The following is a 23,189-nucleotide window of genomic DNA, read 5'->3' on the forward strand; positions in this document are numbered from 1 at the left end:
GGGGCTGCGGGTCGGGAGTGAGGGGCACTAGGAGAGCTGTGAGTCTGGAGGTCAGGACTGGGATAGCAGGGGCTGCGGGTCAGGAGTGAGGGGCACCACTAGAGCTGGGGGGAACCCAGGGAGCTGCAGGTCGGGAGTGAGGGGCACCAGCAGAGCTGTGAGTCTGGAGGTCAGGACTGGAATGGCAGGGGCTGCAGGTCGGGAGTGAGGGGCACCAGCAGAGCTGTGAGTCTGGAGGTCAGGACTGGGATAGCAGGGGCTGCGGGTCAGGAGTGAGGGGCACCACTAGAGCTGGGGGGAACCCAGGGGGCTGCAGGTCGGGAGTGAGGGGCACCAGCAGAGCTTTGAGTCTGGAGGTCAGGACTGGGATAGCAGGGGCTGCAGAGCGGGAGTGTGGGGCACCGGCAGCACAGTGACTGAGGAACTCAGCAGGGAGTCCAGGGGGCGGCCGGTCGGGAGTGAGGGGCACCAGGAGAGCTGGAGGGAGCGCAGGGGGCTGCGGGTCGGGAGTGAGGGGCACCACCAGAGCTGGAGGGAGCGCAGGGGGCTGCGGGTCGGGAGTGAGGGGCACCAGCAGAGCTGTGAGTCTGGAGTTCAGGACTGGGATAGCAGGGGCTGCAGGTCGGGAGTGAGGGGCACCAGCAGAGCTGGAGGGAGTGCAGGGGGCTGCGGGTCGGGAGTGAGGGGCACCACCAGAGCTGGAGGGAGAGCAGGGGGCTGCGGGTCGGGAGTGAGGGGCACCAGGAGAGCTGTGAGTCTGGAGGTAAGGACTGGGATAGCAGGGGCTGCGGGTCAGGAGTGAGGGGCACCACTAGAGCTGGGGGGAACCCAGGGGGCTGCAGGTCGGGAGTGAGGGGCACCACCAGAGCTGTGAGTCTGGAGGTCAGGACTGGGATGGCAGGGGCTGCGGGTCAGGAGTGAGGGGCACCAGCAGAGCTGGAGGGAGTGCAGGGGGCTGCGGGTCAGGAGTGATGGGCACCAGCAGAGCTGTGAGTCTGGAGATCAGCACTGGGATAGCAGGGGCTGCGGGTCGGGAGTGAGGGGCACCAGCAGAGCTGTGAGTCTGGAGTTCAGGACTGGGATGGCAGGGGCTGCGGGTCGGGAGTGAGGAACACCAGCAGAGCTGAAGGGAGCCCAGGGGGCTGTGGATCAGGAGTGAGGGGCACTGTCAGAATTGGAGGGAGCGCAGGGGGCTGCGGGTCAGGAGTGAGGGGCACCGGCATTGCAGTGACTGGGGAGCTCAGCGGGGAGCCTAGGGGGCTGCGGGTCAGGAGTGAGGGGCACCAGCAGAGCTGTGAGTCTGGAGGTCAGGACTGGGATAGCAGGGGCTGCGGGTCGGGAGTGAGGGGCACCACTAGAGCTGGGGGGAACCCAGGAGGCTACAGGTTGGGAGTGATGGGCACCAGTAGAGCTGTGAGTCTGGAGGTCACATCTGCAGGGAACAGTTCTGAACTTGGAGCACTTACAACTTGGAGAGTCTTTGTAGGGCATCCCAAATGTTTCCTGTATTCACAGACAGTTGTTGAGATGGTTCACCCAATTCCTCACCTGTGCACACAGCTCTCGGGAGCACTTTTTTTCAGAGCCATAGAGGTCTGAGACCCACGGCTGTTCCCCTCATTCCAGCTGCGAGATCACATCAGGTTTGGAAACTGGAAACCCTGGGAAGGGAAAGAAAACAAGGAAGGTCCATGGAATTTGTGGGATACTTGTCACAAGGAATATTCCATGGTTTTAACCCCAGCTCATTTTTAAGACGTAACACCCCAAGGCCGGCTTCCTTGGCTCAAAGTGGCAGAAGAGTTATTATTATAACTCATATTCATGACCTTAGTGCCTAAGAGCCAATGAACCGTGGGCCCCTGTTGTGCTGGGCACAGCACAAACCCAGAATAGAAGATGGCCCAGGCCCTGAAGAATTTACAGTCTAACTAGACAAGACAGACACAGATGAGGGAAGAGGTGGAACCCGCCAGCAGGGTGAACTATGTGAAGGCAGAGGGGCAGATCTGATGAACACAGGTATAGAACTTGAGACTATTGTATTTAATGTTATGACTAGGGCCAGTGTTTTCCGGAAATTGCTGCTATTACTGCATTTCCCCCTGAAACTACTCTTCATTTCTGGAATCACCCTTCGTATCCAGAATAGCTGAACAGAAGGTGGTTGGGGATGCAGGGTCACAAACCCCACATTTCTGCCTGGAGACCCCTGACTCCTCCCCAGGGCACGGGGCAGAGGCTGGGGGCTGGCTGCTTTTGAGACTTGCTGCCAATTTCTTCCCTCCTCATACAAGTCTGGGCTCAGAAAAAACACTGGAGCTTCCCCTTGGGAGATGGGGCACTTGGCAGTGGGACGCTGGGCACCCTCATCGTGCTGCAGCGCAGACGGTGCTCTTGGCTGCGTCCACAGCACCTCTCCCCTGCTCATCTCCCCTGCACACAGCTGATTCATGCCCAGTCTCCCCAGCACACAGCCGGCTGTAGGCTCTCAATGCCCAGTGTCTGGGTCCCACCTTCCCCACACAGCTGGCTCCTGTCCCCTGCCCACAATGCACTTTCCGGCTGTAAAGGATTATATATTGCTCATGCTTGTCAATTACTCTGTTTTCGCTGCCAGCAAACACTGGCCCTACTTATGACTGTTATCTGTATCTTTGAGCCAGCCCTTGAAACCACGAATACTTCACAGACTGTGGTGCTGAGATGGGCCAGATGACACCGGGGAGGCTGAGGGATGGGGAGATGGGTTTCCTGTGCAATCTGGTGTCACTAAGGCTGGATCTCAAGGCTGGTTATGCAGAACTCCATCTTCTGAAGCTTTGCCCCGCACAGAAAGGGGCAGGGACTGATTTTACCTCTTTCGGGAGACTGAATATGACAGACTTTTTGGGGAGAAACAGTTGAGTTTGAGCTGACTGAGAAGGGCCTTTTTGGGCTACAAACTGACATGACCTGATAACCCAGACGTAAGCTTTTAAAGAAGGTTTTTAATACACTTTGGAATGATCGGGGATTCCCAAGAGGACTGATGGTAAATAAACATTTTGATGCTTTTCTTGCTTTATATCTTTTCCCCATAAGGCACAATGCCACTGTCATGGATCCACAGGATCTGTGCAATGCCCTGGCTTTTAAACTGTGCTTGGGAGGTGCCCCTTGAGTGCACTAGACCACCAAGGGCTCCCACTCGTCCACAAGGACAGGCCATGTAGCTTCAGCACCTGAGACTGAGCCTCTGGCTTCAACACTCCTACTTCAACCTGTAGCTCTGCCAGCAGGTCCAGCCGAACTACACTCCTGTTCAGAGACTGTTCCTCAGTCAATGCACAGAGCAAGTTTGTGCTGTGACACTGGGCAGACTTTTAAATCATAGCAGGGTTCATTAGTCAACTGAAATACAGCACTGAACGTCTTTAGATTAGCACAGAGAAGCAAAGACGACGATATAGTCCATACTGGGCAATGCCCTTGAGCCAGGCTGCTGTAGAAAACAGTTTGGTTTCCTTTCACTGAGCCTGTCCATTTGTCTTCGCTCCGGTAGAGCTCCCTGCATCTGCAAACCCAGTTCTTCCTGCTCCCAAAAACATCATGAGTCCATGTATGCTTCACTCAGCCAAGCTGAGATCCTCCCATGGACAGGTGACAATTATTCCCTTGTCTCTGTCGGGTATTCCACTGATGTAGGTTGGTCCCAGCCAGTCCTTAATGACCCATTCATATCACCCCATGACAGCTCCGTGACAAAACACCTCATGTCTCCTGCTCTTTATAATCATAGCAATACCAACCACAGAGGGAAACTGAGGTGTGTATTGGCATCACCAAAATTCCTGCCTCTCTCTCTCTCACACACACACACACACACACACACACACACACACACACACTGCTCACAGCCCTTGGAGAGAAAGCAAAGCACAGGAACTGGAGGTCAGTCCAGTGAACACAGTGGAGGACAAGCTGCAATCCTCACAGCCTGGTCAAACAGGAGAGGCATGTGGGTCCCCACCCATAGAGAGGGGCTGGCTAGAGGCCTGATACCCGAGAGGCCATTGCTTGAGCACCACATGGAGGCAGGTCAAAGGCTTCGCTACTCTAGAACTGTGGCATCACAAAAGCACATTTTGGGGAATTAGGAAATCTAGTGACTCAGGTGTAATGGGAGGGAGAATTAAACTCCCCAGTGTGTGGAGAAGGCTGGGGAATTAAACACTAAAATCCAGGAGCAACAGCCCCTAATTCTTCTGAAAAGAAGGAAGTTTGGGGTGGGCTTTAGCAATTAGGTTGCAGCACATTCATAGATTGGAATTATTAATTAATAAGTGATGTAAATCATGAGTATTAATGCTTGATGCTTATGGACTTCCCAAAGGCCACGTATGGGTTGGGGCAGCTATTGACATTCTTGTAATCAGAGAAAAGGAGCAGATATGGTATATAGCCATCCTATTACCATAAGGAAGTGGATAAAATACCTCTCCTAGTTACCAGGTTTTCATTTTGTCGGGTCCCTGAGACAGTGTAAACTGAAGCAGGGCTCCCTTCTGATGGGCTCCTTTGCCCGTCGATCTTTCTTTCCAATGGTGTCCGTATCTTGTAAGTATGCACAGTGCAAAACCCTCTTTACTGTACTTACCTTAGTTTAATCGTTACGTGTATTGAGCCTGGCCTATGAGTTCAGTTATAACTGTCTGGATTAAATCACGTTTCTGTGTTTCACCAAATTCCATCTTCTCAATTAACTCTGAGTAGCCCTGTACAAGGGCAAGTTGTGCCCCAACCTGTAATCTTATAAGTGTAGAAACTGTCCAGGCTACACCACCGCCCTGTGACATCATCAGCCAAGCGCCCATTGGTGCCTGGGATGTGGCCCTGGTGTGGGAGGGAGGATGCAGCAAGGACTCAGGGTTGGAGGCCGGGGTCACTGTGCATTGAGATGGGGAGGTCATATGGGGAGGGGGGTAATGAGTGGGAGAGGGAGGTCAAGAGTTATAATAATAATAATATTGTGGGGGGATGTATAATGAAGTGAAACTGAACAGAAAGAAAACTGGAGTGGAGGCTCTAAAGCAACAAGGCTTGGGTAGGGATTTGGGGTTAAAGGTCTGGGATCCCCCAGAGCTCTGGATCCCCAAACCTCTCCTCCCTCCCACTGACCCACCCAGCCCACTTCCCGGGTGCCCTTCCCCCACACTCCCCTCCCTTTCTTCCCATTACTCTCAGCCGGCACCACCTCCCGGCACCTTGGGAACTTCTTGTGTTCCCTCCTCCTCTCTCACAACCTCCTCCCTCTCTGCTGCTTCTTAGCTCTAACCCTGCACACACCCGCCCCATGTCCTGGCACCCCAGAATTATCTACTCCCCCCTTCTCCTCCCCTCCCACGGCTCTGTTCTCCCTTCACCTGTGGGGTCCTGAATGGCAACATTATACACTCTCCTATCAAAAGAGGAGCTCACCTGACTGTCACACAAGCCAGGCATGAGTCATACACCTATTAACTCAATTTAGAATTCTACAGGTGGCATATTTTCCTCCTAAAATGAGGTAACGGCATGAAAGCTACAGTGATTAATGTAGTTATTAAGGTATCCTATAAGGATACATTAAATGCAATTTTCAAATGACTGTTGGCACCAAAAAGGCACATGTCCAAAAATTATTCTAGTGGGTGGGAGATAAGGCAAAAAAAGGGGGGCAAGGGAACTTGTCAAAACTTGTATGACAATTAAAGGTATAAAGTTATTACTACTCGGGTTTTTTAGAGCCCCCACAGCTTCTAATAACCCAGGGGACAGGACTCCTCACCCAGCGAGGTCACCGTCTCATAGTTCTCCTGCATGACATCCCTGTGCAGGGCTCTCTGAGCGGGGTCCAGCAGAGCCCCCTCTCTCCTGGTGAAATACACAGCCACCTCCTCGAAGGTCACCGGCCCCTGAAAGAGTGAGAGTCCCACACTCAGTACCTGCTGCCCCCGTCACAACCCCACCACACACAGGGGAGAGGAGCCAATCAACGGGAAGCTCTGGGTGGCTCACGGTCAGGAGTCCCACCCCCACCCTGCTCAGAGCAGCCAGGAAACACCAGGGTGAGGGGACGAAGCGAGAGCCCCTTGTCTCTCTCAGCAGATCCATCCCCCCACAACTAGCCACAGACGGACACAGGGGATGGAGCCCCTAGCAGGGCGCAGGGAGAGCTCGCTGGCAGGGAGCCCAGCGCTGTTCTCATTGTGAAGAGCAGGACAGGACCAGACTTAGTGGGGGGCAGACGACATGACGGTCCAGGGGGGCCTTGCTGAGGAGTGTCCTGTCTCTCCTCCCCCCACTTCTCTTCAGCTGTCTGCCCCTGCACCTGTTCCTGCAGCCCTGCCCCTCCCCACTGAAAGCTGCCCCGGCCAAGCGGCTCCCAGGAGCCTCCCGTGTGCTGTGCAGGGGGGGGGGGGTGTTTGCTGATGTCAGGGAGGCCCCACCCTCCTGCCTCTGCCCAGTCTCTGCTGAGCTCAGGTGGGGGGACAAGATTCTGTGCTGTTGCCTCTGGGTCAGGAGTGGGAGCTGCTGGCCCCTGCTGCTGTGTGAAGGAGCCTTCGGACTAGTGAGTGCCGCTGGGCTGGAAGTGACAGCGGGTGTGTCTCACCCCCGCCCCCCCCCCCACTCACCCCACAATAGACACTTCAATTACTGTTATTACTTCTTTTTACTTCCTGTCAAAATGCGCAAAGTGCACATAGTCTCTGTAATTTTATTCTTTCACATTCGGTCAGGATGACAGTGCTGGTATTTTAGCTTTCTAACTGGTCTGTGCATTTCAAAATTTTATTTCTGTCTTATGCTTAAATTCAATTCTTTGAGTAATGAGTTCTAAAATGCCTCACCTGTCCTGGCTGGAGTAATTATCATTATTACTGTTATTATCGTATTGTGCTTTGTCATTCATTATTTAAAATGGTACAGTCAAATAACAGACTCTACATTTTGCATGTACTTACCTTAGCAGGGCTCATTTAAAAAAAAATTAGCTAAACTCAAAACTTTAGACACTGTGCAGATGAAGATCACTTATCTTCAGATTGTATTTTTAAATCTGTCTGTAAAGTAACTTAAAATGTCTATGAAAATAAATACAGTTCCAAGTATGATACTAATAGCAATGATGGAGTGAAATGTTAGTGAGTCACCTACATGATAGTGACCAGTTAACACAAATGCCAAAATAACTAGAGAAATAAATTCCCATTCGTAAAAAAGAGAAAAAAAAGTTTAATATGTTTTCAGTGGAATGAAAAACAATTGACTAAAATAGAGGAGATAATGGCAGTAACATGGAGCGTGTCTGTTAGAGAAAGTAAGCAGATTTTATTTATTTTTATTTATCTCTACTAAAGATGCGGTAAAAAGCATCAACCTTGTGTTTCTGATACCTGCATTAAAGCTCCAGAACTGATACCTCAAGGCTTGGGATAGGGAATATCTTGCTGTATTGTCTCCTGATTGTTCTAAATTTACTTTTAAATTTAATATGTGGCTGTATTAAGATGATGGGAAAAGAGGTACCAAGTGGTAACAGGGTGAACAATTAGCAGGAAGATTAATTTTAAATATTTTTTTTTTTGTAAAGGCACCTCTGTTTCCAAATGTGCCTTAACCACAGGATACAGGTTGTGTGTCAATGCTAATGAGGTATAATCAGAATCTCATTATAAAAAGGGGGTGCCCAGAGCAGGAAAATTGAGCTCTCTGTGGGAAATTCCAGCAGGAACCATCCCTCTACTGATGATCAATCCATGAGAGATACCTCAGACCCTATTGAACAGGATGTGAGTAGAACTAGAGTTGTAACTTTTGCTCAGATCTTTATAGAATGTCTATATGCCTTGGGTATTCATAACCTTAACTGTAACTTCAATAAAACTTGTAAAACCGACTAGACCTTGTACCTGTGAATGTCTGTGTGGTCACTACCCTTGGTCTGTGTGTGTTCCTAGAGACTGTACATTTGAAGCAAGTAGCAGAGGCGACTTTCACTCTGTTAAGCTTGAAACTGTCGCCACCAGAGCCGACCCCGCGGCGGTGTAATGCCACATTACAAACTGCACTTTAAATAAAAGGCTGCACAATACACCACACACCAGGCCACCCTCACTTCTGCGCTGCTGCTGCTGGCGGTGGCACGGCCTTCAGAGCTGGGCGCTCGGCCAGCACCCGCTGCTATCAGGCCGCCCTGCCAGTGCTGAATTTGTGCCATGGCTGAGCTCTGGCACCTCTTTCAATACAATTTAAGCACTAGAGGGAGGCACCGGGGCCTGGACGTGATGGTGGGGAGCCCGTGAGGGCCAGGGGTGATGGGGGGCACCAAAATACAAGTTCACCCAGGGCGCCATTTTCTCTAAGGCCAGCCCTGGAGCTGGGTATGGGGGAGGGGCATATCCCCTAAGGCCGTGGTTCTCAAGCAGGGGTCCCTGGACCTCTGGGGGGCTGCGAGCTGGTTTCAGGGGCTCCTCCAAGCAGGGCCAGTGTTAGACTCGCTTGGGCCCAGGGCAGAAAGCCCAAACCTCCCTGCCTGGGGCCATGAGCCCTGCCACCAGGGGCTGAAGCCAAAGCTGGAGCAATTAGCTCTGTGGGGGTCCCTGTCACATGGAGCCCCAGGCAATACCCGTTTGCTACCCCCTAACACCAGCCCTGGCTTTTCTGTGCAGAAAACCAGGCATATGCAGGGCAGTGGGGGTTTCATAACATGTTGAGGGGCCTCAGAAAGAAAACAGTTGAGAACCCCTGACTAAGCCTCATTGGTGGGTGCCCCTCTACATCTCACAGCAGCCGCTGGTTAGTCGGGTGAGGCTCCAGCCCTGGGATTCTGCTCCCTTTACCTAGCCCCACCTAGGTGTGTTCTTTGCTCTTCCACAAATCAGAGCATTTCCACCTTCTAACCTCATGGGTCTGTTCCTAGAATGGAAGCCACATATTAAAAAAGTCCCAACAGGTTTGCCACACCCTGGCTTCCTCCCATTCTCCACCCTGTGAATTTCCTGCCCCGCACCAACCTCTAAACCAGACTGCCCAAGCCTCCCACCTCCTGTGTATCTGCTGTCACTCTCCCTCCAGCAGGAACCCACCAATAACCCCCAATAATCCCTACCTGAATGGGATCCTCTGAAGCCATTTCCCTTCCCTGTCCCATAGGAGGATGGGATGAACCGGAGCGAGACGTGGGCGTCATTCTGCAGCCTGGCAGGATGAGAAGGGCAGTTGTGGAGGTTTCAGAACTGGCTTTAGTTCATTTCACATCACAATTCCCCCAGGCCCTTTCCCTGCAGACAGACATCCTAGACTCTGCCATGCTGGAAAATGCTTGATCTCTTTATTACAGTGTAGACCTGACCCCTCCTGCCAGGGTAAATCCACAGACGTTTTTCAGCCTCTGCAGTAATAAAGTCTCTGAACAAAATGCTAGAAAGGAGCAGAACCAAAGGGGCTGGGCAGGCTCCATAGGGGACACTGGTTCCTCCTTCCCCACCGGTGCCCCAGCCATGCCCTGTGGCTGGCAGAGAACGGCCACCCCATCTCCACCCCAGAGGGAGCTGTGTCTCAGGGCTCCCCCAAACAGCACCCAGTAACCCCCATCCCTTTTGGGGAATGACTCAGGGCAACAATTTCCCACCCAAACAAAGACGAATTGCTGCTGATGAAATGGGGGGTGGGGCGAAGCCCCCCAAATATGAGGAGAATTTAAATTGACATTTGAAAATTATAGAAAAAAAATCAGGAAAAATAAGAGACTAGAGAGTCAACAATTTTAGGAAAAACGAGGGAATCTCCTTGGGTTTGATAGTCCTGTGTGGTGAGGGGAGAGAAAAGGGGGAGAACCAGAGAGACTTGTTACCAGTACTTGGGAGGGAAGTGGCACAGGCAGGAGAAGGAGGCAGGTATCTCCCCCCCCCACTCACACACACTCTCCCCCTGGACTTTCCCGGCTGCACAGAGACCGTTCAACCCCCACCTGCCCCACTGCCCTTCCCCCGCCTGCAGCTCCGGCTTCTCCCCTCCCGCCCCCGCCAGCCACACAACGGGGAACCCCGGGCCCCAGGCTCTGGCCCCACCTGGATCCCAGCGGGGCCGGGGCAGATCCTGCTGCAGCTGAGAACAGCGGCTCCGCCCGGCTCGGCGGCTCCAGCACTGCTGGCAGCACGTGGCCACCAGGAGCAGCTGCTGAGCCAGGCTCCTGCGTCACAATGTGCCAGAGCCCCGCCCCCAGGAGCTGCCCTGCCCCGGGTTGTGCAAGCCCCCGCCCCAGGAGCTGCCCTGCCCCTGTCTGTGCAGAGCCTCGCCCCCAGGAGCTGCCCTGCCCCAGGCTGTGCCAGAGCCCCGCCCCAGGAGCTGTCCTGCCCCGGGCTGTGTCAGAGCCCCGCCCCCAGGAGCTGCCCGCCCCGTCTGTGCCAGAGCCCCGCCCCAGGAGCTGCCCAATGTCCCATCTCTGGGCTTTGTTCTCCTGCCTCCTTGTTCCCAGCACCCACCGCTCCCAGCTGCTCCCTTCCTGTGTCTGCAAACACCCCCTCCCCCCAGGGTGGCTGCAGCGCTCGCTGGGGCTGTCTCCAGTGGCTGAAGTTGCCGCCATCTCTGCTTCACCTGGGGGTGGGGGGAGAGACAAAGCGAGGAGATGGTCCCAGGGTGTGAAAGCAAAATTAGGGGGCAGGGAAAGAAGATCTGTTTGGAAAAGTGGGTTTTTTGCGAGGGGAGGGGAGGTCATTCCTATATTGGACCAACTGCCGGTGGGGGGAGAGCGAGAGAGAGAGAAGCGACACGCAAGCTGCGCTCTTTCCCCAGCAGCAGGTGGGCCACGCCGTCTCTCTGATGGCCTGGCTTCCCGGGATGGGACCCGGCTACCACTACAGGGCAGGCAAGAGCGGTGGCCCAGGCGGGCAGGGGGAGGGGCCCTAGCGGAGGGGCGGAGCCGCGTGGGCGGGTATGCAGATCTGTGTGCGAGCAGAGCATTGTGGGAGCGGACGCAGGCTGCCAGGCAGGGCCCGACTTTGGCACCGGGAGCTCAGCGTGGGGAAGGGAGGGGCTCTGGGGGACGCGTCGGGGCAGCTGTCGGCAGTGGGGGCCGGTGTGGGCGAGGCCGGCGGTGGGGGCATGGCGGTCCGCCCCGTGTGTTATAAGTACGGGGCGAGCGAGGGTGGGCGGCGGCCGGGCAGCAGGAACTCATACTTACCTGGCAGGGGAGATACCATGATCACGAAGGTGGTTTTCTCAGGATGAGGATTATCCATTGCACTGTAGGTGTGCTGACCCCTGCAATTTCCCCACACAATTCTGTGTGTTTGTATTGATTATTTGTAATTTTGCCTGTATTGTTTGTACTGACAAAAAGGGAGAAATTTCTCCAGGGATTAATAAGATTAGACCCTATGAATGTCTATCTTGGATTCATAGAGATTGTGTATTTTTTTTTCTTCTTTCTTTTATTCTTTTAATAAACTCTTTTAAGTTCAGGACTTGGTTAAGTTCCTTACCATGATCACGAAGGTGGTTTTCTCAGGGTGAGGATCATCCATTGCACTGCAGGTGTGCTGACCCCTGCGATTTCCCCACACAATTCTGTGTGTTTGTATTGATTATTCGTAATTTTGCCTGTATTGTTTGTACTGAGGAAAAGGGAGAAATTTCTCTAGGGATTAATAAGATTAGACCCTATGAATGTCTATCTTGGATTCATAGAGATTGTGTATTTTTTTCTCTTCTTTCTTTTATTCTTTTAATAAACTCTTTTAAGTTCAGGACTTGGTTACGTTCCTTACCTGTGGATTCAGGGGAAGGAAGCTAGGCACCACTCTGTGGAGACAAGGGTTGTCTCCAAGCAGAGAAAGCAGGAGAGGGAGGGGGGAAGTGGGCTGCTTCCCTGTGTGTAGAGATTCAAGGGGTTTGAATCTGGGTTTCCCAGAGGAAGCTTGGGGGACAGACAGTGTGTCAGACACTTTAACCTGACTGGTGGCAGCGAGAAGGAATCCTACCCTAAGGGTTAGGGTGGGGGGAGAATACCTGCGGGTCCCCATCTTTGAACCCACAAGCTCAAAGTTGCCCAAAAGTAGCTATTGTGTCATACAGGAAGCCTGTGATATGCAGGGGGTCAAATAAGATGCTCTAGTGGTCTCTTCTGGCCATAAAATCGACTAATTTCTGAAAAACTGAGTGTAGCATTGGGAGCAGCGTCTGATGTTTTCCTGTCTAGCCGGCTCGCTGCCTAGAACGAACGCTCCTTGAGTGGGGTGATCCACAGGGAGTAGCTCAAACCTCCAAAGTGCCTGGCCAGGGGCAGGACATTGGCACAGCAAGGGAGGGGTGTGGCAGTGACATCACAAAGGCTTTTTGCAGGACCTCAGACTATTGGTCAAAGGTGGTGGGGAGGTGGTGACCTCACAGAGAGATGCTGACATCAGCCAGGCAGGACAGGGGCGAGGGGCCAGGGAAACCTCAGAGACCCCTGTGGCTTTGCTTCAGCAAGTCTCCTTCTCCAGGTCTCTCTTTGAGGACTGAGAGAGTATTCGGGTTCAGGCACATGAGCGCCAGGAGGAACCTCTTTTGAGTTTTCTCCTTCCCTTTTAGTGATTTTACTAGAAAACAGAAGTCCCTGTTTAGAAGGTAAGAGCCTCCTCGAGGGAAGGGGTGTCCTGGGGGAGTCACAGTTCAGATGCCAGTGGCCCCCCTACACTGTCAGGAAGTTCCCACCACCCTGCTCTGTGTTCGCAGGGCAGGAGAGAGCAGCATCCACGGCGGTGATTTACTCCTGGCTGCCGGAGCAGAGCAGGACGCTCAGCTTTCAGAACTTCCCAGAGCAATGAAAGGGGAGGGGCCTGTGGCTCTGTAGCAGGAATGCAGGGCAGGCAAGTTCACAGCAGGCATTGTGGGATACTGGAGAAGGCGAGTTGTGGTGGTATAATGAACAGCAGAATTTAGTCTGTTACTTTCAGTTTGCTGCAAAAAGCTCTAGACCTCTCATCAAAGTCATTTTATTTTGTCAGCAAAACAGGGCAGTTTTGTCGCCAGACGTGGCATTGCAGTGTGTGCACCAGCCACAAGCTGCCAACCGAGAGAGTGTTGTGTGTTTTTCACACACCTGAGCAATATAATTCTGCTGAAACAACTTTGTAGTGCAGACCTGGCCAAAGATTCACTCACACACAACTTGTAAGGGAAATGTCACCTGCTCCTCTGCTTTGGAGAATCCAAAGACAAGCAAAGCTTGTCAGGCCCTGGTAGCAATGGCAGAGAGTCAGGTGTGGGCAGACAGTGTGTTTTAGTCTCTTACAGGTACCATGGCTTAGCTGGCTAAAGCACCTGTTTCGTAAATAGTAGATCCTGGGTTCAACTCCCAGTGGTGCCTGGTTGTTGGGGCACCTGCTATTGGCTACTGTCAGAAGACAAGATTCAGCGCTAGATGGGCCTTTGGTCTAGCCCAGTCTGGTTTTCCTTATGGTTTAAATAACACTCACAGGCACTGATAACAGAGTTACTGAGCATTTGGGAGTTAAGAGCTGATAGGTCAGTAGTCCAGTCCCCACACAGACTCCCTCTGGGACAGGGGCAGGTCTGAGCTCTCACCCAAATGCTCATTGTGGCTGCTAGAATCTGTGGGCAGCTCATTTAGTTTACGCCAAAGGTTGAGTCCTGCTTTGTGCACCGTGTGTGAGAATGAAAATCCTAAACCGCCCTTTGAAATAACGAATGCAGCAGGACGTGTTATTGTCCCTGCCCCCAAGCAGACAGACCAATGGAGAAATGCCATCGAGTCCAAGGTAATACTTCCCTGCCATTTTACCTTTTTTGCTTGCTAAACTCCTTATCTGCCCAGCCCAGGCTGTCCTCTGCCTCAGCTGCTGCTCCCGGCCTGCTCTAGAGTCAAACATGCGGGCCCCCCAGGGGAACAGAGGCTGGGACAGGGCAGCAGCCTGGGCTGGGCTGGGAAGATGCTGGGAGTTCTCGTTCCCTGAGAACTGGCCTGGCTCCCTTCTCAACAGCAAACAAATCAATACCACGTCCCCTCCCCAGAAAAACCAGCCTGGAGCCAAGGGCAGCAGGGGACGATTCCCTCCAGTTCCCACCGAGGCAGGAGAGAACCCAGGGTGTTTCTAGCAGAGCTTATGGAACTGACATGGGGAAACCAGCCTTTAATAACAGGCAGTTCCAGTTGAAGCTCAGTGTTTTTAACAATTTCTACAACATTAAATAACCCTTCAATCGTAGTGTCACCATCCATAAAATTGCTTCAGCCTTATATGTTCCCAAGTGCACAACTAAACATCTCTTCAAATCCAAGGGAGTGGAGATCAGTCAGTGTTCAGAGTCATCCCACATAAAAGAACCATGTTGTGGTACATACTGGCTCCATCATGTGGCTATCGCCTTTCCCTCCTCTCTGTTAAAAGTTTTGGTATTTTGCACAGAAACTTTCTTCCCTCAGGAGAGACCTGGGATCCAGGGCTACCAGCCAGACAAATACCTTTAAGAGGAGGCGTAACCTTTCAAAAAATGATCTCCCTTCTTCAATTCAGTGACAGCCTGAAATGCTACTTATCCCAGCAGAGCTGGAGGATTGAAAGCAGCTACATCAAACCCCTGTGTAGCTCGCAGGAATGAACACAAATGCTCCCTTGTATCTGAAGTGATGTTTAGTTTTACCCTTTGTTAACTAGAAGACTAAAGGGAAAGGCAGTGGTGGTGTCACATATAAAGAGTGATACACGAAACAATCGTCATAGTTATGCCTATAGTGACTGCAAAATCTTTCTATATTCTCCTTATTATCATCAGTGTATTATTTTCTCTGGCATCTAGACATTAACTAGACCTTGACCAAGAAATTTGGATCTTGATAAAATAATCCACTATCCCTCGTTAAGATAATGGACTTGACACCCACTCGGGTGTCTCCATGCAGGTTCAAGTACTAACAACAGTGGCTGCCTTTTAGCCATAGCTTTTAATCAGGGCAATAAATTGATACAAATTCCTGTTAAATAATTTCTCAGCCAGAGTCCTTCACCCACATTCCTTAGGGCACTGGGCCACATGTGGACGTTTCATTTCCCATCTCAATTTCACACAGAGACACAATTTCATTTGCAGAGATCCATGAACAGCAAAACCTCCCTGTGTCTCTGGTCTGAGCCAGGGCATTTGATTCCAGTGAACCCTTCTCTCCTGCAATGGCAATGGTCAGAGAGAGGGGACGTGGCCACCTGCATCCCTGCCAGGGAGATATTGGCTCGGCTCTTTCTTTCTGCTGCTGTTGTTAGTCCATGAAACATCAGGGATGGAATGCAAGGCTGAGTTCATGCACCAGCCCCCTGAAACATTTCAGTGCCCCAGAGAGATCCTGACCCCTGGTATTGGAATGATAGGGTGGAGATTCGAATAGGAAAGGGACTGTCTGAATTGTCAGTGTGGGGAATGAACAACAACCTATAGCAATGTTGTTAGCCACAAACACACTAATCATGCTACAGCTGGAAGGGAAATGGGCAAGAACTCTTGCTGTTCAGCCATGGACACACTTACACTAATGTACAACCGTGAGTGTGCTGGGGGAGCTGATCTGAGCAATTTGAAGTGACAATTTTGTGAGAACAGAATCATGGTGTAGTGCAGCAGCTGTACAACAAGTAGTTGTGGCTGAGTGGAGTAGACAGTTGCTTCAGTGAGGGGAGGGGTTTTCCATTCCTGTGATAACTGCATTGGCAGAACAATCTTTCCTTTCATTTAGCACTATCTAACCACGGCTTAGGTCAGTTTAATTATACTGGTTCTGGGGTTTTTCACACCCTGAACGACGTACTTGTTAGAGGGTTTATCCCATCACCCTCCCATTCCCTGGTCCTTCTCACGTGACCAGAGAGCAGCAATATACGAAGCTCAAAGGTGCAAACAATTCAATGTTTATTGGGGTAAACTTCCAGCAATCAATGATTCCAATTTCCTTCCTCAGGATCCCCCTTCCCAGCTCTGACACCACAGAGGCTTGCCTATGTCCCTGTTCCCATTCCCTCTTCCTATTCCCTCCCTTAGCAAAACATAATTCTAATTCTCCTACCCCCTTTCTCATTCTCATTCCCATTCCCATTCCCCCCCTTACTTCCTGACTGACTGCAGACTATATAGTAAAACTGGAGTTCTGCTTAGCTATACCCTAACCACTCATTTTACTGAAATGTAACTAACCAATCCTAACATACTGTAACATGATTATCTAACCATTTATACCCTACCACCTTAATTGGTTTACACCCAACAATTTAATTATACAGCAGATAGAAACAATCACAGAACCAAACAGAGATTATACAGACAAGCAATAGGAAAGTGGGGACTACAGTGATAGAACAACAAAGAAATGAGGATTTCACACCCCAGCTATTGACCAGTGAGTTGTTCCTAGACAGGATGCTATCCTGGTAGAGGTTGTGGGTGCTGGTTGCTTAACTTTCTGGCGAGTGGCGGCGCCTGGGGCTCCCGACAGGCCGGGCGGCGGTTGCCCAGGCACTTCGCGAGGCTCTCCGGGCCGCTCAGGAAGCGGCAGCCAGGGCAGGGGGCAGGGATCCCCGGCCAGAGGGGCGGCAGCAGGAACGTGCGGCAGAGCCCCTCGGGCAGCAGCTGGGGCGTGGGGCAGGTATCCCTTGGCTGCTCCGGCCAGAGCATATAGCGGGGCTCCCCAGGCTGTGCAGGTGGCTGGGGCGTGGGGCAGGGATCCCCCCAGGGCGGCGGCGGTAACCGGGACGAGGGGCGGCAGTCCCCCAGCGGCTCGGGCAGCGGCCACTGGGGCGCGGAACAGGAGTCCCTGGGCAGCCCAAGCAGCGGCGGCAGCTGGGGCTCGGTGCCGGGACAGGGGTCCCCCGGTGGCACGAGCAGCGGCAGCATACCGCGGGGCTCCTCGGGCCGCCCAGGCGGCGGTATCCGGGGCGTGGGGACGGATCCCCGGCGGCTCGGGCAGCGGCCGCCGGGCGTGGGGCAGGAGTCTCCGGGCAGCGGCGGCGGAGACACGCCGCGGGGCTCCTCGCGCCCGCTCAGGCGGCGGCATCCGGGCGTGGGGCGGGATCGCCCAGCGGCTCAGGCACCGGCCGCTGGGGCGTGGGCAGGAATCCCCAGGCAGCTGGAGCTGCAGCGGCGGGAGCGCGCCGGGGACTCCCAGGGAGCGGCAAACGGGCCGCGGGCCGGGAGTCCCCCGGCGGCTCAGGCAGCAACAGCGGGAGCACGCCGCAGGGCTCCTTGGGCCGCCCAGGCGGGGGCGGCCGGGGCGCGGGGCTGAGATCCCCGGGCAGCGGCGGCAGAGGCCCGCCGAGGGCTCCCGGGCCGATCAGGCGGCGGCAGCCGGGGCGTGGGGCTGAGATCCCGGGGCAGTGGCAGCGGAGGTACGCCATGGGGCTCCCCGGGCTGATCAGGCAGCCACCAGGGCACGGGACAGGAGTCCCCCAGCAGATCGGGATCAGCGATCAGGCTGCGCGGCAGCCGGGGCAGGCTGGGATCCCCGGGCAGCAGCAGCTGGGACGCGGGGCTTGGGGCAGGGACTCTTCCGCGTCTCAGGCAGTGGCCGGAGCCCGCAGTCGGGCTACTCAGGCAGCCCCTGCAGCAGCAGCGCAGTGCAGGTAGCTCCTGATAGCGGGGCTGTGGGGGGGTCCCCGCGAGGGCCGGGGCTGGGGTGCAGTGGGGCACTTACCCATGGGGAGTAGTGGTTGGTTAGTGGGCGTCTCCTCCGGCAGTTGAGGCGGGCGGGAACGGGCTCCAGCTGGTGCTAGCGATGGTGAGGCTGTAGGTTCCTCCTGCGGTGGGGGGTGGTGCTCGGCAGTCAGGTCAGCTCCTTGCAGCTGCTGGTCATCGGGTAAGGCTCCTTGCAGCTGCTGGTCATCAGGGAGAGGTTTCTCGGGCTGTGGGTGTTGCTGAGTATCCAGGAGTTTGTCTGGCGGCAGGCGGATAGCAGGGCGGTCCACTGGTAACTGGGGAGCATGACGCCTGCTCCCCCGTGTGGGGGGGTCTTGCTCTGTCGGTCTTGGGATACGGGAGCTGATTGCTGCAGCACCTCGGTCTCCAGACTTCCTGGCTCGGCATGTCCCTGGGACCCTAGGGGCTACTATAGTCGGGAGCCTGTGCAGGGCAGCAGAGTGCTCCTGGACAGGGGGTGGCTCCCTGGGCTGTGGTGCAGGAGCCCCAGGGTCTGTCTTATGGGACATTATTAGGTCCCCTCAGTATGTATCTCATAATAAAAGAGATTAAACTGATAAGAACAGATTTAAATTTTATTAGAGAATATTTAAAATAAACGATACAAAGTGTTTGATGTGTCAGTTATTGTGTCATTGGGGGTTACATACAGATTGTGGGGGGATGTTGACGTTTTGGTGTTAGGCAGCACATACATATACATAGTCTGTCATGTCCCCAATGCGGGGTATACGGTGGGTCAGTTCAAGGTACAGCAAGTAAGCGGTGAGGGTACATCACTCATACAAACAGGTTACAGATAGTCATGGGCACGAATAAGCAGGCTGAGTAATGGGGTTGGGACGACCCTCACATGGTGGAGTATGGTTTGGTGGGTTCATGGCTTAGGGGATAGAGTCCAACGGGGGGTCCACAGGTTCCGTCCCCCCTGTGGGTGCACAGAGTCACGCCCGCTCACTCCTGGTACTGGCGGTGGCCGGTGACGTGCTCCGTGTAAATGTCTCTGGACCAGCGGATAGTGTCCGAGACCATTAAGCGTCTCATGAGCTGCGCTTAGCTCAAAGAGCCGAGAAGCGATGCTCAGGCTTTGCGGCACACGCACACCCCCTGCCCCCACCGCTTTCTACCTCGCCGGGGCGAGCACTCAGCCACGCACATGGCAAAGTTAAGGTCTGTCGCACTCGACCTGAGCTCAACTACACTTGATCTTAGCTCCAAGGAGCCGAGAAGCACAGAGCTTTACAGAGCACAAAGAATTTTGATCTGTTTTTCTTAAACCAGTATGTTCTCCCTGGGGGAGGTGCACCGTGCCCAGAAGTACTGCAATACCAGGCTGATGCGTGGAGCGGATGGAGCAAGCTCCTATTCCAACTCCCTGTTCCAAAAATCAATGTAATATACAGTCCTCAAATAAAGGACATATCAGATATTAAACTGATAAGAACAGATTTAAATTTTATTAGAGAATATTTAAAATAAACGATACAAAGTGTTTGATGCGTCAGTTATTGTGTCATTGGGGGTTACATACAGATTGTGGGGGGATGTTAACGTTTTGGTGTTAGGCAGCACATACATATACATAGTCTGTCATGTCCCCAATGCGGGGTATACGGTGGGTCAGTTCAAGGTACAGGCAAGTAAGCGATGAGGATACATCACTCATACAAACAGGTTACAGATAGTCATGGGCACGAATAAGCAGGCTGAGTAATGGGGTTGGGACGACCCTCACATGGTGGAGTACAGTTTGGTGGGTTCGGGGCTTAGGGGATAGAGTCCGACGGGGGGGTCCATGGGTCTCGTCCCCCCATCGTGTGCACAGAGTCACGCCCGCTCACTCCTGGTATTGGCGGTGGCCGGTGATGTGCTCTGTGTAAATGTCTCTGGACCAGCGAATAGTGTCCGAGACCATTAAGCGTCTCATGAGCTGCGCGTAGCGACGGCCCACCCCACAGGTCCGAAGCACACGTTCATTGTAAGGGTCCCAGGCGCCCAGGGCCCCCGCAATCAGGGCCTCGGTGCAGACCTCGTAGCCCTTTGACCGCAAGGTGTCCGCCAAGGGGGCGTATTTCTCAAGCTTGCGGGATCGGGCCTCGCGGAAGGCCGGGGTCCTGTTTTCGAACGGGATCGTCACGTCGACGAGGATGATCTTTTTCCGATCCTCGTCCGTGACGACGATGTCCGGGCGCAGCGTGCTGTCGGTGCCGGGAATGGCGCGGTTGACGGTGATCTTTCCCAGGTACGGGGTGATGGCCTTCACCAGGCGGTCCTGGACGGCGTTGTGGCGCAGCTGCCAGGCTCTGGCGTGGGGCTTGCAGCTGCATAGGACGTGTGGCAAGGTCTCCATGGCGTAGCCACACTTCCGGCAGCGTTTGTCCCGGTTCCCGTGGCGGACAGCTCCGTTGAGAGGGACGCAGTTCAGCCGGGCGCGGTGTATGAACCGCCAGTCGGCGAATCGGGTGAAGCTGCCTGCGGGGAGGAAGTGGTTGCTGGAGTCCCACTTGCTGGTCACCTCGAAGGCCTTGCCCTGGTCAGGTTTTTTCTTCAGGGTGTCCACGTAGAGCGCGTGGACGGCGGCCTTCAGGGTCTTCTCCAGCATGCCTCTGGCTCCAGGGCTGACGATGGTGTTGTCTTCCGTCCCGATCTGCGGTACCAGGACTCCTGGCTCTCGCCGATCTTCGCTCCATACCCAGCGGCAGCCCAGTCGCTTTCCCAGTCGGCGGGTGGCGTTGCGGGCACGGGACCACAGCGAGGCGACGTCGCCCCTGAATCGGCCGAATTCTCCATCTAGGGAGCCATTCAGGAAGGCGGCCACATCTTGGTCGGAGGGGGATCCGGCGATACGCTTCGCGGTGGCGGCGCGCAGGGCGGTCGTCGCGATGTTCTTGACCGTGGCGTCCGGGCACCTCAGGAGGCGGAAGGCGTGCGTGACGACAGCGATGTCGCAGAGGTCTCCCATGCGGGGGACGTTGGCGCCCCCGTGCCAGTGGGCGATGTAGACGAGCTCGTTGCTGGCTCTCTGGGGTAGGGACAGCCACTTCTTCACCAGCTGCCAGATGGTGTTGTCCGCTTTGGTGAGGGGCACCTTTGCCATGGTGGATCCTCTCAGGACAAAGGCGATGCGGGGGATCAGGAAGGTGTTGAGGGCGTTGATTTTCTGCCATGGCGCCAGCAGGGATGCGTCAATCTTGGCGGCGTCCTGCAGGATCTCCCGGATTGTGTCCTCGGGGGTCTGCTGGACGCGGAAGCCCGTCGGTGTGCCGAGGTGCTGGTAAGCCTGGCCCTCCGCCAGGGGGATGACGGGCTCACCCTGGACGAGGAACTCTGTCGTCAGCACCGAGTGCCTCTTGCTCCCGTCGATGTGGAGGGATGCGCATTTCTTGGCATTGAAACGGAGACCCGTCCAGTTCGCGGCTCTCCCGATGGTGTCGAGCATGCTCTGTAGCCTCTCAGGGTCGTCCGCGGTCAGGACCAGGTCGTCCGCGTAGGCCAAGATGCTCACCCTCTCTTCATGTAGGTCGAAGCCGTTGGCGCCGTCGGAGATCGCCCGCAGGAGCGGTTCCATGGCGAGGTTGAAAATGATGGGGCTGAGGGGGCAGCCCTGCTTCACGCCACTGCGGATAGGGATCTCGGCGGTCTCCCCTTCCACCGAGCGGATGGTGGTGCTGCAGCCCTCATAGAGTTCACGGATCAGGCGAAGGAAGGTCTCCGGCATCCCGAACTCCCGTAGCGTGCTGAAGATGTGGTGATGGGGGATGGACCCGAAGGCGTTGGCCAGGTCGAGCCACGCTATCGCGCACTGTTTCTGCGCCCTCCTGGTCGTCTGGAGGACGGTCTGGAGCAGGAAGTTGTGTTCATAGCACCCCTCTGACGGCATGAAGCCCTTCTGGGCCGGGCTGATGGCTCCTCCGGTCGTCGCCCACTCTGTGATTCTGGCTGCCAGGCAGCTGGCGTACAGCTTGTACATCGTGGAGCAGAGGGAGATGGGTCTCCAGTTGCTGGGGTCATCTCTTTCACCCTTCTTGTGTATAAGGACTGTCATGGCTTTCTTCCAGGAGGTGGGCGACCGGCCGAAGCGCCGACACAGGTTGAAGATGCCGGAGAGCACTAGGCAGTCGGGGTCTCGCTTCTTGAGTAGGCCGTAGGGGATGCCATCTTTTCCAGGCGCGGTGTTTTTGGTTCTGGAGAGCCGCGCCGACACCTCTTTGGGCGTGAAGTCAGCCTCTAGCCCGTCTGCGTTGGTGACGCGGGGCAGCGGATGGAGACACTCCGGGCGCTGCGTGTCGTTCCTGGGCGTGCCGCCAAATACTCCGAGGAAGTAGCGGTAGAGGCGCTCGGGCGGGATCGTGCAGTATGCCGGGGGACCATCAAGGACCTCTCTTACAGCCTTGAGGCGGTTCGATCTGTACAGCTTCTGGATCCTGGAAGCTGCTGCCGGGTCGTAGCGGTGGCTGGCATTCCTTCTTCCGGCTCCTCTGGTGGAGGTGGCGTGATTCGGGGCGGGTCGTTTGAAAGTAGGCCGGGTGGTCTCTTGGTTAGGCGTCCTCTTGGGGGCGGTCTCTGCCGACAGCTCCTGGGTGAGCCTGTTAACGAGCAGATCGAATTCCTCGAAGGAGGCTGCTGCCTGGAGCTTCTCGATCCAGGTGGTCTGCCAGGGCGTGGCTGGTTTAGTCGTCGACCGCCGATCCTCGTGTTCCTCGGCCTGCGTGGGTATTGTGTCCGCAGTTTGGTTGGTAGGCGACCTAGTTTGTGGCTCGGGGGACTTCTCGGTTGGCCCCTGAGGCGTAGACATCAGTGGGGTAGTAGCATTGCTGGTTGATGGTGTGACTTGGTTCGGATCAGTGGGTGTAGGGGCGGTGCCCGGGCTTCCGTGTGTGGCTGTCGTCCGAGGGGTTGTTGTGGGGGCGTGCGGCCGTCTGGTGGTCGGGGTTGGCCTGGCGTCTCTTGGGGCCGTGCCGGTCTGTCTGGCGATGGGGGTCTGGTGCTGTGGTCTGGTCATAGCGGCGGGGCCTCCAGTGGTAGCAGTGTGTGGGGCGGTCTGAGGAGTGGTCCCCGCTCCTCCGGTGGGTGAGGTTTGCAGGGCAGGCTGGGGGGTTGTGTTGGTGACCCTCGTGGCTGGTGCTCGCAGGGTGTGTCGGGAGCCGGCATTGATGCCTCCAGCGGCAGGGTCTCGGGCGGCCATGCGTGGCGGAGCGCTGACCCTTCTCGGGGCAGAGTCACCTTGGTTGGAAGGGGCACTGAGACGCCTTAGCTCAGAGAGCTTCCGGGCGACTTGGGTGGGAGTGAAGGGATTCCAGTTGGTCGGGGCTCGGTCAGTATTTCTTGCTGCAGTAGCCGTCGTTTTGGCGGCAGTGCCCTGGACCACCAGCTCGGGGGCTGGAGTGGGTTTCAGGGCAGCGGTCGACAGGGTCCCTCTGGCTCTTTGCGGCCCGGGAGCAGTGGGCTGGGGCACAGGGTGGCGGGGGACCGAGGCCGGGGTTGCT

At 55.0% G+C, this 23,189-nt stretch overlaps 2 non-coding genes and 1 pseudogene across 2 annotated transcripts; 2 read left to right on the plus strand and 1 right to left on the minus strand.

The window, feature by feature from the left end:
- The first annotated feature begins 11,198 nt into the window (after positions 1-11,198).
- LOC120376302 lies at positions 11,199-11,364 on the plus strand. Its single transcript, XR_005587196.1, has one exon. It is a non-coding gene; the product is annotated as a U1 spliceosomal RNA (small nuclear RNA).
- Positions 11,365-11,482: 118 nt separating this feature from the next.
- LOC120376307 lies at positions 11,483-11,628 on the plus strand (annotated as a pseudogene).
- A 7,370-nt stretch (positions 11,629-18,998) lies between these two features.
- LOC120376405 lies at positions 18,999-19,183 on the minus strand. The gene has a single exon (XR_005587285.1). It is a non-coding gene; the product is annotated as a U2 spliceosomal RNA (small nuclear RNA).
- Between the last annotated feature and the right edge of the window lie 4,006 nt (positions 19,184-23,189).

The sequence above is a fragment of the Mauremys reevesii genome, linkage group 12 (genome assembly GCF_016161935.1).
Source record: "Mauremys reevesii isolate NIE-2019 linkage group 12, ASM1616193v1, whole genome shotgun sequence".
Classification (NCBI taxonomy): Eukaryota; Metazoa; Chordata; order Testudines; family Geoemydidae; genus Mauremys; species Mauremys reevesii.